Source organism: Falco biarmicus, chromosome 6, assembly GCF_023638135.1.
Source record: "Falco biarmicus isolate bFalBia1 chromosome 6, bFalBia1.pri, whole genome shotgun sequence".
Lineage (NCBI taxonomy): Eukaryota > Metazoa > Chordata > Aves > Falconiformes > Falconidae > Falco > Falco biarmicus.
The window spans coordinates 32,078,784-32,093,879 of NC_079293.1; the positions used below are offsets into that span (position 1 = coordinate 32,078,784).

At 37.6% G+C, this 15,096-nt stretch overlaps 1 protein-coding gene across 9 annotated transcripts in view; it reads right to left on the reverse strand.

Annotated features, from left to right (window-relative positions):
• Positions 1–15,096, reverse strand: part of CYRIA (CYFIP related Rac1 interactor A) — a 58,075-nt gene that overhangs the window by 26,726 nt on the left and 16,253 nt on the right. For 8 of the 9 annotated variants that reach the window (XM_056343089.1, XM_056343084.1, XM_056343080.1 and 5 more), the window contains exons 2-3: positions 13,535–13,585; positions 11,650–11,718 (exon numbers count right to left, since the gene is read on the reverse strand). The exons of the other annotated variant lie outside the window; for it this stretch is intronic. The gene's annotated coding sequence lies outside the window, so the exon portion shown is untranslated. The remainder of the gene's footprint in view (positions 1–11,649; positions 11,719–13,534; positions 13,586–15,096) is intronic. 9 annotated transcript variants of the gene reach the window in all.

Genomic DNA, 15,096 nt, shown 5'->3' on the forward strand with positions numbered 1-15,096 from the left:
TCTTCCAAACTCCTATAGAGAAAAGCAGCCACATCATCATCATTCTCTTAAAAGTTTCCTTATCCTTGCCTTCTCTCACCAAAATCACAGTGAAAAATAAATGACCTTAGAACACATTCAATTTTGGAAATCTATGGATTTGGGCATTTGAAAAGGTATCTGGTTTCAACATTTGTGAATATAATAAATGAAAAATCTATTCTAGATCATACACATCCTTAGATAAAGAATCAAGAGACAGAAAAAAATGTTGCTGGTCCTTCCTGTCTGTTAATAACTGCCAATTACTCAGCCTTCTGACTATGCCACACACAGTATTTTGTATTATACTCCCAGAAAATCCAATGCAAGTGTCGGAAAAAGCAAGATGAAAACCATGATATTCTAGTTCTTTGTGCAACTATGGTAAAGACTTTCCTAAGCATGATTTTATTTTCAAGTTATTTCTAGTGCCAGTTGCTAACAGGAATAAGTCTTTGCATGTTAACTTTATTCTTCATCTATTTTACTTCTCTTATCCGATACAGAAATGCCAAAACAGTACATCTAATCTCAGTCAAGCCAGACATAAATCTTGCAGCGACTGGATTTCTTACTGCATATTTGCTAGTGATCTGCTCTGAATGTGTCAGTATGTAGGACATAATGTGTTTTGCTGGCTAAATTTGTATTTATGGTTTTGGAGGGTAATAAACTATTTGATATGTACCTGAAGAAGTCTCTACAAGTCCTCTTTTCTGGAAAAAGGCAGGGAAAAACAGTATCTTAAAATACTAAGCAGCAAATTAATTCTGATCAAAAAACCATACTGACATTAGTGGAACTAAGCTGTGGCTGACTACTTGTATCAGTAGTTCAAGATTTGAGGAATTAAAGATGAAATGTGGAACTCTGTAGGGATTAGCTGCTCTTAGTTTACACACTTCTATTTAACATAACAGTGGTCTTATTAAATATCTTACTACATAAAATAAGAAAACTTGCTGACCAATTTGCATTATGATGCTGTTGATGGAAATACCAAGAGTTCTACTAGGAAAAAAACCCCATAAAACCACTGTAAACAGACTGGACAATAATATACACTTTTTTTTTTTTTTTAATTTAAAATTTCAGAAAAAGGTAAAAGAAAAACTTTCTGTGTGTCTCTGGATGAGGGTGAAGGAGGAAAGAACAGGTACCACCCCAAGACAGCAATGTGACAGACCATCTAATACCTAGAAAGGAGTAAAGAAGGTTTTGCTCAACTATGGAGGCATCCGAGTAAGAGAACTGGGCAAGAAGCTTCAGGAGCGTTAATTAACCATGTATCTATCTGTACAAGCTCCTGGAGTGATAACTGATCTTTCTAGAATACAGAGGAGTGTGCCAGAGGAATGGCTATTTCAGACTTGTTTGATACTTATAGGGAGAATTAACTGAATATATGGATGGAAACATAGAAGTTAATTAAAACCAGCAAAGGTTACTAAACAAGGAGAAAACAGCAAACTAAATATGATGATTTCAAAAAAAGCAGTTTCAGTAATCTCAGGTATCTTGAAAAATAGGTCTCTTGGTAAGCTGATTTATGGGATAAGGAACTGCAGGGAACTCAACAGTTAAGAAAACACACAACAGGTTATTCCAATAGACAAAACAAACAAAATGGAGACTTTGAAGTGAATATGCCTACGCCTATACAGGCATACAGAAACATTGAAGAACTACATAAAGGAGGGAACTTTGACAAATAACTGCAGATGAGAAAAGAGAAAATGCTATTTAATACCATAAATTTGCTGCAACACTGAAAATCTGAAAAAGTAGTTGCCAGTGGTTTACTGCCAAAAAAAGGAGGATGGTATGTTTAAACAGTATCTAGTAGCTGTTGTATAGATCCAGTTTTGTTCAATAGTTTTAATTAGTGACAGACAGAGAATAACAAAATACCCTTTTTAAAATACGCACTAAGCTAGAAGGGAACTAAAATATTCTGGAAAACAGGATCATAATTCAAAATCACTTTGATAAACTGGAGATACTATCCTTAAGAAATTCAGTAAATACAAATGTAAAATACTTTGCTCGAAGGAAAAAAATAAATTCAAATCAATCCCACAAATGCAGATGGACTGGTAAGCAGAAAGGCTGATGAAAAAAGTACTTAATCATTATACTGGACTATAAATTAAACATAAAGCAGGTTATAAAGTTGCTAAACTCCAGATTTTTTCAAAGATTGCTCTCACAGTCCAGTTACGGCATGAGGGGACTGAACATTGAATAAGAACAGCTTTTCTCCAAAACACTAATTTGTAATTATGCAGCAGTAACAGAAAAGTATAGATTCCAGTAAAACATCTCCCTTTTCCTTAATTAGCTTTGTGTCATTTTTTAATCCCTTCTGATATTAGCTTATTAAATTCCTATTCTTTCACATTAAACACTCAGTTCATTAAAACATACAGGGGTGGGCGGGGTTCACGGCATTTTTCTGCAAAATAGCCTGTCTTGAAAATTGCGTTTAGTTAACAGACAAGCACATTAGTCCTCTTAATGATGTAAACATAAAGAGAGTCTTAATTTTGCATTGCGGCCAATACTTTAAGAAGTACATTCCCTAGTAAATCTATTTTCAAATCGTATGGTTTTACTTACACAAAATGCCAAACAAGCTTTTGTGCCCCACAACATGAGCTGCTAAAAACTTATTGCAACTTTTTTCGTTATGTTAACAAGTCTGCTGTTGCTGAAGATGACAAATAAGGAAGGAGTACTGTGGATGGTGCTGAATCAAAACCATCCTTTTAATTAAAAAATTAAGACTTCTTGAAAGCTACATGGAAATTAAAATAGCACACTGACCCTGATGGATTCTGCAGTAATTAACTTAAAGCGCTACTGGAAGCTATTCCTAATTTAGCGACGAATCCCGCACAGTAACTTTTTATTAAGACAATAAAAATGATGCACAGTAGTGACTTCGTACCCTACCCCTACTTCGCCATAAAAAGAAATATAAAAAATTCTATTTTCAGCCGACTGGCAGATCGGCGTGGCGATTCCTCGAAGCCCGCCGGCGGCCCCGCTTGCTGCCCGCCCCGCCACAGCGCGCGCGAGCCCGGCGCGGCCCGTCACACGGGGGGCGGGGCGGGGCGGGGTTCCCGCCAAGGCCCGCGCGCGGGGCAGGGGCGCCCCCTGCTGCCGCGGCCACCACGGCGGCCACCACGGCGGCCACCGGCTGCTGCCCGAGGGCAAGCCGGGCGGGCTGGGGGCGGGGGGACACACACACAGAGCAACAGGGAAGCGCTCGCTCCAAGCAGAAACCGGTGAGCACGTTGGAAACGGTTTGTTACCGTTAGGCCTCGGCGCCCGGCCGCCGCTGTGTCGCACTGTCCCCTGGTAGCCGTGTGAGGGGCATCGCAAAAGTTCTGCCAGGTCGGGCCGTTCACGCAGGTCGCTCAGCCACCAGGCGCCTGCACCGCCGGGGCTTCGGCAGCGACTGCAGCTCACGGATCGGCAGGGGACCTTCTCTGCTCCTCCATTTGAAACCAAAGCCAAACTAACCTAGGTTGTATGTTCCTAACCCCCTTTCAGAACAAGTGCAATTATTTTAAAAAAACTATACTGCCTTCCCTTTCCTCCCACTGGAACTCAGAATTTAGTTTAAAAGTAACTGTGACTGCCTCTAAAATGATGACAACTAACATTTCTGCTTGAATGCGAAACAGCATTCAAAGAGGTGACCAGGCTCAGCAGACAGTGACGTCCCGAGGCTGGCGCGTGTTCTCAGCAGGGCATCCCAGCCTGGCACCAACACCAACACGTGCCACACCAGCCCCTGGCAGCAGCCCTGCCTTCTCCGTGTGAACAGAAACACCGTTTTCATTTACCCTTATTTAAAAAGTTTCAATTAGCATTATTTATTTTGAAGTTAAAAACCACACTAACAGCTGAGAAAGAAGAAATCTGCTTTTCCTTTCATTGTCTTTGACTAAAAAACAGATGCATGGGATGAGGTACACCAACTTTAAAATGCCAGTTATCTGCAATCAAAAAAGAGACAAGGTAGTTACATCCAAGATTTTCTTACTGCCTTTGCTGAAAACTGTCCAAAAGGCAAACCATGCCGTTTAAAACTAGACACCATAGAAAAGCCACTTACTTAGGTTTAGAGCAAAATTTAATAGGTTTTATTTTTGCATTAGATCTAAGAACCTTGTTTCATTTTCAACTAACCCACCATTCACACTTAAGAGGTGACGTAAGTCACATGCAAAAGAAATACACCCTTGTAAAGGCAATATTCGTTAGTTTCTGAGAAAATTTCAAATTATATACAACTATTTAAATAATTAATTTGAAAATATTTTCAGAACCTTGTTGGAAAACTTAAATTGTATAAAAGCTACACATGCAACACACACAAATGCACATAATGTACACACATATACATGTGCACACAGAGTTGCAAATGCGCGTATTTAACCAAGAACTGAGAATTAGTTGCTTGTTACAGGAAAAAAGTAGATACATCAAGATTAAAACTGTAAAAAAAATCAAGATTATAATAATTTACTTAACCAACACTTTCTGCCTGCTGACTCAAAGCCATCTACCTACTCTAGGTACCTGGAAACGCAAGCATTGTACAACAGCACAGCATACAGAGGTATGGGGAGGAAGAACGCCTGTGTGATTTCAGCACTCAAAGTCGTGAAATTGAAGTTCCTCTTAGCTCAGGATTTAGATCATGGGTGTTCTCTGAAAGACGGGATGCAGCAGAAAACCCCCCTCAATTACTCCCAATTTCATGATAAACAAATGAAAGATACTAACATTATTTTTCAGAAAATCTCTAAGCCAACAAAAGCCTTTGTATTATCTTTCAGTCTTCATCTTTAATACAACCAGCCTATAATACAGCACTGAAACATGCCTGGAAATGGGATTTGTGTTTTCTTCCTTCTCCTTTGAGCCAACCACTATTTTAGTTACAATTTATTCAACTGACTTACTAAACTAAAAACTTCAGAAAAGCCTGAGAAATTAAGTAAAAAAAATGCTCAGTGATTGAAGATTATTAGGGTTGATGGGAAGTAATGGAAATTTACTTAGGGGAAAAAAGTTCAAAGAACGCTGTTTAAAGACTGAAAAGGTATGGAAAGACCTAAATCAATTTATGTTACAAGACTGCAAAAAACCTTTTCCATGAAAAACCCATTAAATTGCAAAAAATAGTATTGTTTTATTATAGAACAGATTTTTTTAATACACTGATATTAGAAGAATATGTACATATACACAGAATATGTATGCATTGGTCTCAGATAAAGTTTGAATTTTTATATATTTAAAGTTTACACCAAGTTATTAACACTTAGCACATTAAGATATTAACACAAACTACTTGGCAAAGAAGAGTGTTTATGAAAAGAATACATTAAAGAAGCAATAGCTGTAAATGACACTGCTGGAACAGACATTTGGTGTCTCTCTCACTTTTCTGATCTTCCAAAGCAGAATTATTTGAAGTCTACAAAAGCAGACCAACTAAAGAGGGATACAGTCCAGTACTATACTCCCCTTTGTGTATGCCCTCCACACCATCATCCAAGAAAAGGCACTAACAACTTTCAATCAGGTCCTCTTCAATTCAATTCTTGAAGAATCTGCTCGTTCTAGTTCAGTTTGCCCAGCCACCAACCTTCCAACCGTAAGAGGCAAAACAAAGCATTGCCTAAAACACCAGAATTATCACCATACTACCAATTACATTTCATCAACCTAAAGAACCAGTGCAAAAGTCCAAGTCTGTTTAATCTTTCCAAACACATTAAGTATGCAAATAAGATGATCCTGGTTTTCCTGTAAGTTTAAAATTCTGTCATAAATGATTCCTACATTTTAATACACTTCATCCAGAAACTGAATTGGCTATAATTAACTTCCCAAAATGGGGATGATAATAAAAGGTCCTTTGAAAACACACTCTGATCAGCATATTCTAGTCAGGAGGAAAACTCGGATATAAATCAAGATAGCCTGATTTGGTTTTGAAAAAAGGGCTGCAGTTAAAGCTGTTATCCACTAAGTGGCATTATCAACTCAAACACCTACATTTGACAAAAAATAATCATAGTACAGTGTATTTCACATCCTACAAATTGATGAGATAAAATTAATCATCCAAATAAAATGTATTTGTTTGTCATAAATTTAAACATCATTCCAAACATTCAAAACCAGCATTACCAATTTACTTTTCATATCAAGACATGCGTAAATACTTAGCACGATGGTCAGGTTGGCAATATAACTGTCTTAATAGACCTATTAAACGAAGCAGCCAAAATATTGGAGTAATAGGAGCTCAAATTTAACATATAAAGCTATAACAAGGTATTTTAGAAGTAGCTGGGGTTTCAGAAGTGTTGTACATCAACAATTCTAGTATTTCCTGTTGAAAAGTGTAAAAGTACAAAAGTCACACCAGACATTTACTTTACTTTAGCTACAATGCTTTAAAAAAAGTAAATCTAATAATTAGATAAACTGATGATATCTGATGCTAGAGAGTATTAAAAAAAATATAGTAATTGGAAAGTAAAAGAAGTATTAGGTTTCACTAATTATTTAAAGATTAATTTTCAAAAATATACTTAATGATTAATGACTGTAAACAGTTTTAAAAGAAACCTTTACTGGAAAAAAGCATTCAGGAACAGTATAAACATCACCAAAAAATACTAGAACAGAACTCTCATTTTAAAAGTTTTTCTCCCCCTATTCCTATTGTTTGTCTCTCGTCTTTCATCACTGTCAATTTGTTCATACATAAACAGCTACTGACAAGAAAAGGGGGGAAAAATATCAGTATTACTACATACAAAAGAATATAGGAAAATGAAATGAGCAACTATTTCTGTCTCTGCCTCCTCAAAGCATGTATTTTAAGCTTGTGAAACATTCTATACATGCATTCAAAATTCTGAACATACTTTAATGCTACAAGGATCAAGACATGCCTTTTTTCTTTTTTAAAGTGATCTTTTTTCCCTCACTGGCCACGGAGGAATTGCATTAGGACATAGTCCTTTTTCCCTACATCCGCCTACGACAAACATTTGCTGCAAGTCAGCGACTCCAAAACCAAATTGTTTACAATTAACTCAAAAAGCCATTAAAAAAATTGTTTCTTTGTTCCAGTTGGAAAGAGAGACAGCCAGATGTGTGGCTTGTTGATCTTGCTCTTTTCTGACCTCTGAGTGTAGGAATAACTGCAGCTGAGGAAGGAAGTCAGCAAGTTGTGTTAATGAAGGTGAACACTAAAAAAAAAAAGTTTGCAATTTTTCTTCATGAAAGAAAAATCTCTTTGGAAGAGTTTTTTTTTATTAAAAAAAGAAGGTAATACATAGCCTTACTTTTTGCTATTGGTGAAAAATTAGAGCCTTTGTTTCAGAAGTGAGTAGTCTGCGTCTTTTGCTACTTTTGAAAAATTCTACCCTTAATTTCAAGAACTTCATGAAGTTTCATGGCAAACACCTCTTCATTAACACCTGCTGGGAACACATCCTCCTCTGAGGATGCAAAATTCAGGAAAAGCATTTTAATTTTAGGCTCTGACTGAGTCACAGTCTACCATTACAGACCAAAATCAGGCCTAAAGCTGAATTCCAGATTAGGAGTGTGCCCACTTCTTTGTAAAACACATCTGGCCAACAACGCAAGGCAGCGAACAACAGCTGCCACAGTACTTCACATTTCTCCTTGAAACACATTTATGCACTGTATCTGTAAAACACCTGGCAATGAATTAACTAGTAATCTGTGTTGAAAACCTGATTACATACTGGTACTCGCAACAATACAATACAGAACACACCCATACAAGATATTCCACGAGCATAAAAAAGAATCTCTCAAAGACTGCACAGTAACAGACGTGAAATATTATCATCTGAACTTCGAATTATTTTCTAAAAAATGTTTCAAATGCATTCTGAAGTTCCATGACCACACTGCTCTTCATTTTATCAAAGAGGCTGAGAAGTTAATAAAAGTTATCATGGCCTTAGGTGGTCCCTAAGGACACATTTGTGTGTGAAGTACAAATTCACTCTAGAGATTCAGCTTTAGATGTTAATTCTGGCACCTAACCATCAATCCAGACTCCTTACAGTTAGTGAAGCTTCCCAAATGTACTTCAGGCATCCAGCCTAGCTGTCTGAATTAGGTTACATATTTGCTGATGCTCTCCCTGCATTGCTAACTTCATCTTAGTAGCTCACACTAGTTTTGGTAGAAAATGATGCCTAATTCTTGTCAGCCAGTCACTATTTTGAAAACATACTTATTATCCGAAGACCTGAGTATCAACATCATCATAGCTCATCTTTCAGCTTACGCTTGCCATCATATTATATAAGAAACCTTCCTATGTATTGTTAGAAAACAGGAAACTGACAATGAAAACTCTTCCCACCCCACGATCTCCTGCCCCCTAATGTTTTTTAAATTACCTTAATAGATCATCATATGCATGCATATGTACACAGAAAACCATTTCTCCAAACAGTAATAGAAATACTTAATCTGGTAAGAAAATTCAAATTCTGGAGAATTGAAACAGTATTTCATGTCAATGCTTTTTGAAACAGTTGTAAGGGATACTGGACATTTTAAAAACAGCCTATGAGATTCAATCCTCTTTGCACCAAGAAATGAAAAACCTTATCACGTAAGACTTCCAGCACAGCTCATGCAGCTCACAGCTATGAGCACAAAAAAAACTTCTGCTGCATTAGTATTTAGAAATTATTATTGGCTTGTTACTGTCATATTAAGATTTGATTTTCAGAACCTTTTCTTTTGGAAAAAAATTGTTTAAGATGCTTCTACAGTTCTTATTTTGTTATAGTCTTCTGAAAGAGTCAATCTTTAAGGTCATTGAAGGCATATTTAACGGCATCATTTTCAAACAATAGTATGTCAGTATCTGCAAAAGGTCTCTAACAGCAAACAGAACTTCAAAAAATCTATCAGGTAAAATAAATTACTGAAAAATCTTTCCTACCAGTTGTAGTTCCTACCAGTTTATTATTTCTTACCAATGGAATTACTAATAGCAGTGAACTACACTGTAGAGATATTAACTTTCTATGGGCTACATTTAAAGTAATCTATAATATAGCAAATCTCTTATTTCCTCACTTCACCCTCCCTGTTTCTCATCATTTCCTGTTTCTTCTGTTAGTGTTCATCTCCATTCCTACCATTTTTCCTTTTATTCTTCCTTTTTACTCTACTTCTCCTGTCTCTTAAGATCTCCCTTCAGCTCCCCTCACTCCCTGCCCTCGCCTCCCCCCCCCCCCCCCCCCCCCTCCCCGGGTGGATAAGCCCATGCAGAGCATTATTTTTCAGATCCCCTCCTCTCCAGCTCAGAAAGATTGCCCTTCATTTAAAAATTAGAATGCACCTTAAATTTTAGTTGAAATGCTATCTTTATAGAATTTAATAGGTATGTCATATACATAATTCCTATTTTAAATTCTATATGACTGTAACAAAATAGAAGTCTGGAAGGCCTTTTACAAGAAAAAATAAATTGTAATAACAAAATAGACAAAGTGGCTTTACTGGTTAAGTATACAGTCCTTGTAGAAAAGAGTAATGTCCTACACTGCAGAGATTGTCAAAGCTATGATTATAGTCTTTAACCTTGCTAAGTCTCTCCTTCCTCACCTCACATCCACCTCCTCCCTTGGACCTCAGTTTGTTCACTCACCCGGTGAAATGGAACAGGAACATCACTGTCTTTCAACTATGCCAGTTCCACATCCACAAGAATCCTTTGTGGCCTTAACCTGATCTCTGCACCTTCGAAACTCCTCTGCAGGCAGCTGTATTTTTTTTGGAACAAACATCCACATGATTAACACATTTACTTTGATAGACTGCCACTGAGATCCCTGGGTTCACCTGGCTACTGCAAACCTGCTTTGATAGAAAGCCAGTCAGGCTGCTGCCATGTTGGGCATGTTTTTACCTGCAACAAACTCAAGTTTTTGTGGTTGTTGGATGCCTCTGACGGCAGCTGAATTAATGACAGCATTCACTGTTACTAAAGCAGCGTTAGCTTAAAGAGTCCTCTCCATACTCGATGGTTTCCATCTCTCCAAGAAACCAGTGGGTGAAAGCCACCATCTCACATGGCCTTACTTCCCACAATAAATTAAAATATTATTCCTTTTTGGATTTTAAGTGTTACATGCTGCAACCGCCCAGCTCCAACATCATGGCCACTTCACATTTCCCAAGTCCAGGAAGGGCTGGCAAATAACAGCATGTTTGGGTCAGAACTGCTAGAACAAGTGTCAGTGACTTGTAGCCCTGGAGCCCCAGCACTGTGCTGGCCACAGCTTGGCCACATGTGAAGTATGATACCAAGATCTCCCTTCTGTCCCCTGTAACAGGGCTATGAAGATGATGAGGTGACTGGAGCTTCTCCCTTATGAGGAAAGGCTGAGAGAGCTGGGCCTGTTTAGCCTGGAGAAGACTAAGAGCGGATTTTCTCCATGTCTACAAATACCTTAAGGGCAAGTTCCAAGGGGACAGGCCCAGGCTGTTTTCAGTGGTGCCCAGTGACAGGACAAGGGGCAATGGGCACAAACTGCAACACAAGAAGTTCCATCTGAATATGAGGAAGAACTTCTTTACCTTGAGGGTGACAGAGCGCCAGCACAGGCTGCCCAGAGAGGCTGTGGAGTCTCCTGCTCTGGAGACACTGAAAACCCGCCTGGATGTGACTGTGCAACCTGCTGTAGCTGAGCCTGCTTTAGCAGGGGGTTGGACTAGATGATCTCCCGAGGTCCCTTCCAACCTTGACCATTCTGTGATAATTTATGCAATAAACATGAGTAATGAAACTGGCACAGCCTCTAGTATTTCACTAAGAAGGTAACCTTCAGTGACAAATTCTTCTGTAATTACACCTACAGATCAAAACCTTCTAGCTCTTCTTTATCACCTTCTGCTTCCTCCTCAGATATGGAAGTCCACAGCTGTTTACTTAGTTTCTTAGTCTTAGTCTTCCTCATGTACCAAATCTTTTCTTAGAACGCAGAGAAGTGAGATGTTTAAAGCCAAAATCCAATTTGTTGCTGCAAGTACTGGCACCAATTTCCTTGCATCGACACTAGTACCTGTTTGAGTCCACAGTGAGCTGACACAGAGGTCTGAACTGACAGAAAACTAATCCTCCAGAAAGACTTTGCAATCCTGTAGAATTCCAGCTGCAAACGCCCTAAACCAGCACATTCAGGATGAGTACAAGTATTAATGCAAGAGAAGGGGCAGACGCAACTGAACTACCACTTTTGACTGGCAACAAATTAATCAAACAACTACGCATCCAATCATAAAAATAAATCCCATACGTAGATGGACCATGCAGAGCTGCAGGTGTGGTTTCCCTCCAGGAATATAAAAATTCAGCAGAACTGAACTGTTATTATTTAAAACCTCAAAATAACATTGGATTCACTCAATGTAAGACATATACACTCTGTACAAAGTAAAGTCCAGCATATTGCACTTCTTAGCTTTCCCACAATTAATGTATAAAAGAAAGGGGGTACTTAACACAAACACTTGGTTAGGTCTTACCTAGAAATACAGTGGTTCCAATTCACATTCAAAAATCCAAAGAGGTGTTGCTAAACATTCAACGTCCGTCTGTCACGAAAAACATTCAAGATTACATTTGGGATCACTATGCTTTTCCTTCTCTGAAGTTTCAGGTGAAATTTTCTAGCTTAAAAAGGAAATGTCCATGGAAAATGGAAATCATTCTTTTCAAAGTGAAATTTGTAATGTCCAAAAATTTCTGAAGTAATACCATTCACAAATGCTGCTGGGTTGAAATGATCAGGTACTTTAACTAAATTTTATCCCATATAATTCTGCAGAACACATTCAATTTAATATGGATTTTAAAATAAGCTGTTGCCAAGACTGGTACAGACAAAGGAAAATTATGTTCACTGGTACCGGTATGCATTATTTTAAGAATTAAAAGAAATAATAATGAAATAATGAAAAGGAAAATATATTTCTGAAATATTTAGTTATTTATTATAAAGGCTATATTTATTTAAAACAGTATTTACATTGAAAGAAGTCTGATTGAAGTGCTTCTAAGTTTAGAAATGGATTTTCCAGTCTTTTGAAATTACTGAAATAAAGAATGTAATTTAAATGCCTAACAGCAATAATTTCATTCTGCAAGTGGGGGGTGGGGTACTGAAAGAAAAACAAGGGAACCAGGTCCTTCACAAGTATCTAAAGGGACAGCTATTCTTATGCTACTTTTCAACTCTCTATAAATAAAATAATTTAGAAAGATACAAGTTTGCTCCCAGAACAAAGGTGAAGTCCACTAAAAAAAAGAACTCTGCTACAGAAAAGCTTGGAAGTGAACTTCCATTTCAAGCATAACCTCAACAATACTAATATAACTCCACAAACACTCTTCCCAAATATTCTGGTTCACTGTCCTCACGACTATGAGAAATAAAGGTCAAGTCACCAGGTCCATAAATCAGCTGAATTAAGTTTTGGCTTTGAAAAACACATGGTTGTGTTTCTGCAGTTTTATTTATAAAGATATGACTAAAAACTGGTTCTAAGCTAATGATGGATTTTCAATAATTTAATTCAAAAATAGTAAGACTGCTTGATCGCTGCCTAAAGAGGAATTATCTTTTGAAACTCAGGAGCGGTGCACTGCAGATTTTTTTTCTTCCCTTCTAAAAATATATTCCTTACTGCAAATTATAACAATTCATTATAAAAGCAGATTAAATTAAATCAGAATGTAACACTAATTTCCCAAGTAGAGCACCCACATAGGGAACTAATTAGGAATAGCTCCTCTGTGTAAACAAACCTTTGTACCAATTAGTAGCTGGTCAAGACAGGGAACTCCCTTTCTCTAGGGAGGGAAAAAAAAATATCTATTTTCAGCATTTCTTTATTTTGCTGCTGGCTGCAAATTCTCTCCAGTTCTGTAGCAATGCAGGGTGTTTAAACATTAAATTTCATAGCATTTGATGGGAACCTGATCAAGATTTAGTGGTGGGGGCGCAAGGAAAGCAGTAGAAGGCCTAAAACCCCCACAGACCTAGGACTTCAAAAGGGATGAGAACAAATCCCATTTTCTGCCTAAGCCAATTCTGTCCCCAGGGTCTACACAGACCAGAACAGTAACAGTGAAATGATTCAAAACAAACAGTGGAGTAAATTAAAAAAGTACATGGGAAGAAGAATTTTCAGTTGTTGTTCTATAATAAGAAAAGCAAACAAATAAAAACCTCAAGGCACAAATATTATGCTCAGATAGCATTTTGAAAGTGTCGGTTAGGTGCAACAGTAAAACTACGTAACAGGATGCCATTCAAGGGAGGCTGAGTCTTCATTTATCATTTATGGTAATTGCAACTGCTAGACAGCTGGTCTGTGCAAGACAGAAAGTACTGGAGTTGACTCTTACCTTGTTTAAGATGATCCAGAGCCTTCCCAGTACTTAGACAGAGGATGCAGTCTGTGGAAATTTAAAATTTGTTTAAAAGCACTGTTAGTAATGAAAGTCTTTTAATTACTAAGTAAAAATCAGAAAAGTTACTTAAACGCCTTCAAAGCATCGCAATACCCCTTTTTTAAAAAAAAAGCAATGAGTACTGCTGAAAGGTATCTGCTGCTGTGCATTACACCCAGAGTAAAAGGCCAATTATTCGCACAGCACAGCACATCAGGATAGTGAACCACCGTTACCGTTTAGGATGGTTAACTCTGGAGACCAATGCAGAAAGAAATGCATAAGAAAGAAGCCAAGAAGGAGGCATCCAAGAACAGGCAAAGCAGGAACACCTCAGGACAGGAGAAGGACTGGAAGCACCTCACAGAACCCAGAAAACCACTTTTTCCTATGGAGCGGTGATACAGTTAAGACAGTTTCTGAACCTCCAGCCCTATTGGGTTGCAAAAACCAGCTCTAGATACCACTGTTTTCTACAGCATTTACTGGTTGAAGATAAATGAAAATATGACCTCTTCTCTCTTGACCCAACGACAACAAAAATGGCAAGTCTGAAAGACGCAGGAACACCAACACTAATTAAATGAGCATCTGTGAGAAAGTTTCAAAGAGGGTATCCCACTTATCAACCACATTAACTCCCAAGCCACTAAGCGTTTAGGTATTTTCCAAGCTTCATGTAATTAAGGTTGACTGGAAAGAGTGGTTAAGTAACAACACAGCAAGATTCATGTTAAACAGAAACCAAAGCAGATTTACTACCAGAAATGGCAGAAAGTGAAGTCAGTAGAACAGAATGGATGAAAATTATGAGGAAGCATTACAGATGGGAAGAAGAGACTGGAAAGAACAGAAATGGAAACACTGCAGGTAAAGAAAGAGAACTGTGAAATTTAGAGGATTGTGATAAATAAAAAAGATGGAATTTAGATTTGAAAGGACAAGTCTAGCACAGACTATGCTGAAATAACATCAGCTGGCCTTGGAGGAATGTCACAACATGAAAAAAGACCTTATGTCAGTTTGAGAAAGGGCAGGAAAGTATTTGTTAGCTGAATACCTTAAGTACATTAGTCAATCAATTAAATAACTCATACCAAGGCAGATACCTGCAGAACTGTGTTTATTTGAGCCATGACCCAATTAATTTCTTTCATCCACTTCAGAAGGAGTTCATCAATGTTAAAAGATCAAGTTTTAGTCACTGAAGCCACAGGCAACACAGTTTAATTGAACTCACAATCCATTATCACAAGAAAGAAAACAGAAGTAAAAGAGCTTAGTAACGGAAAAAAGGTACTAAATTTCCACTTCTTTCTGGAAGTATTAAAAGGAAACCTAACTACAAAAATCATAATCTGAGAGTGAACAACTACTTCATTTCCTTCCAATGCAATGGGATGTATCTCAGCAAATTCTATGGAAGTATTTAAACAGAAATGTTTTTCAGGAAAAATTAATCAATTCTAGAACAAAACTTAAAGGTTAAATTATGGCAAAAAACTTCCAGAAACCTT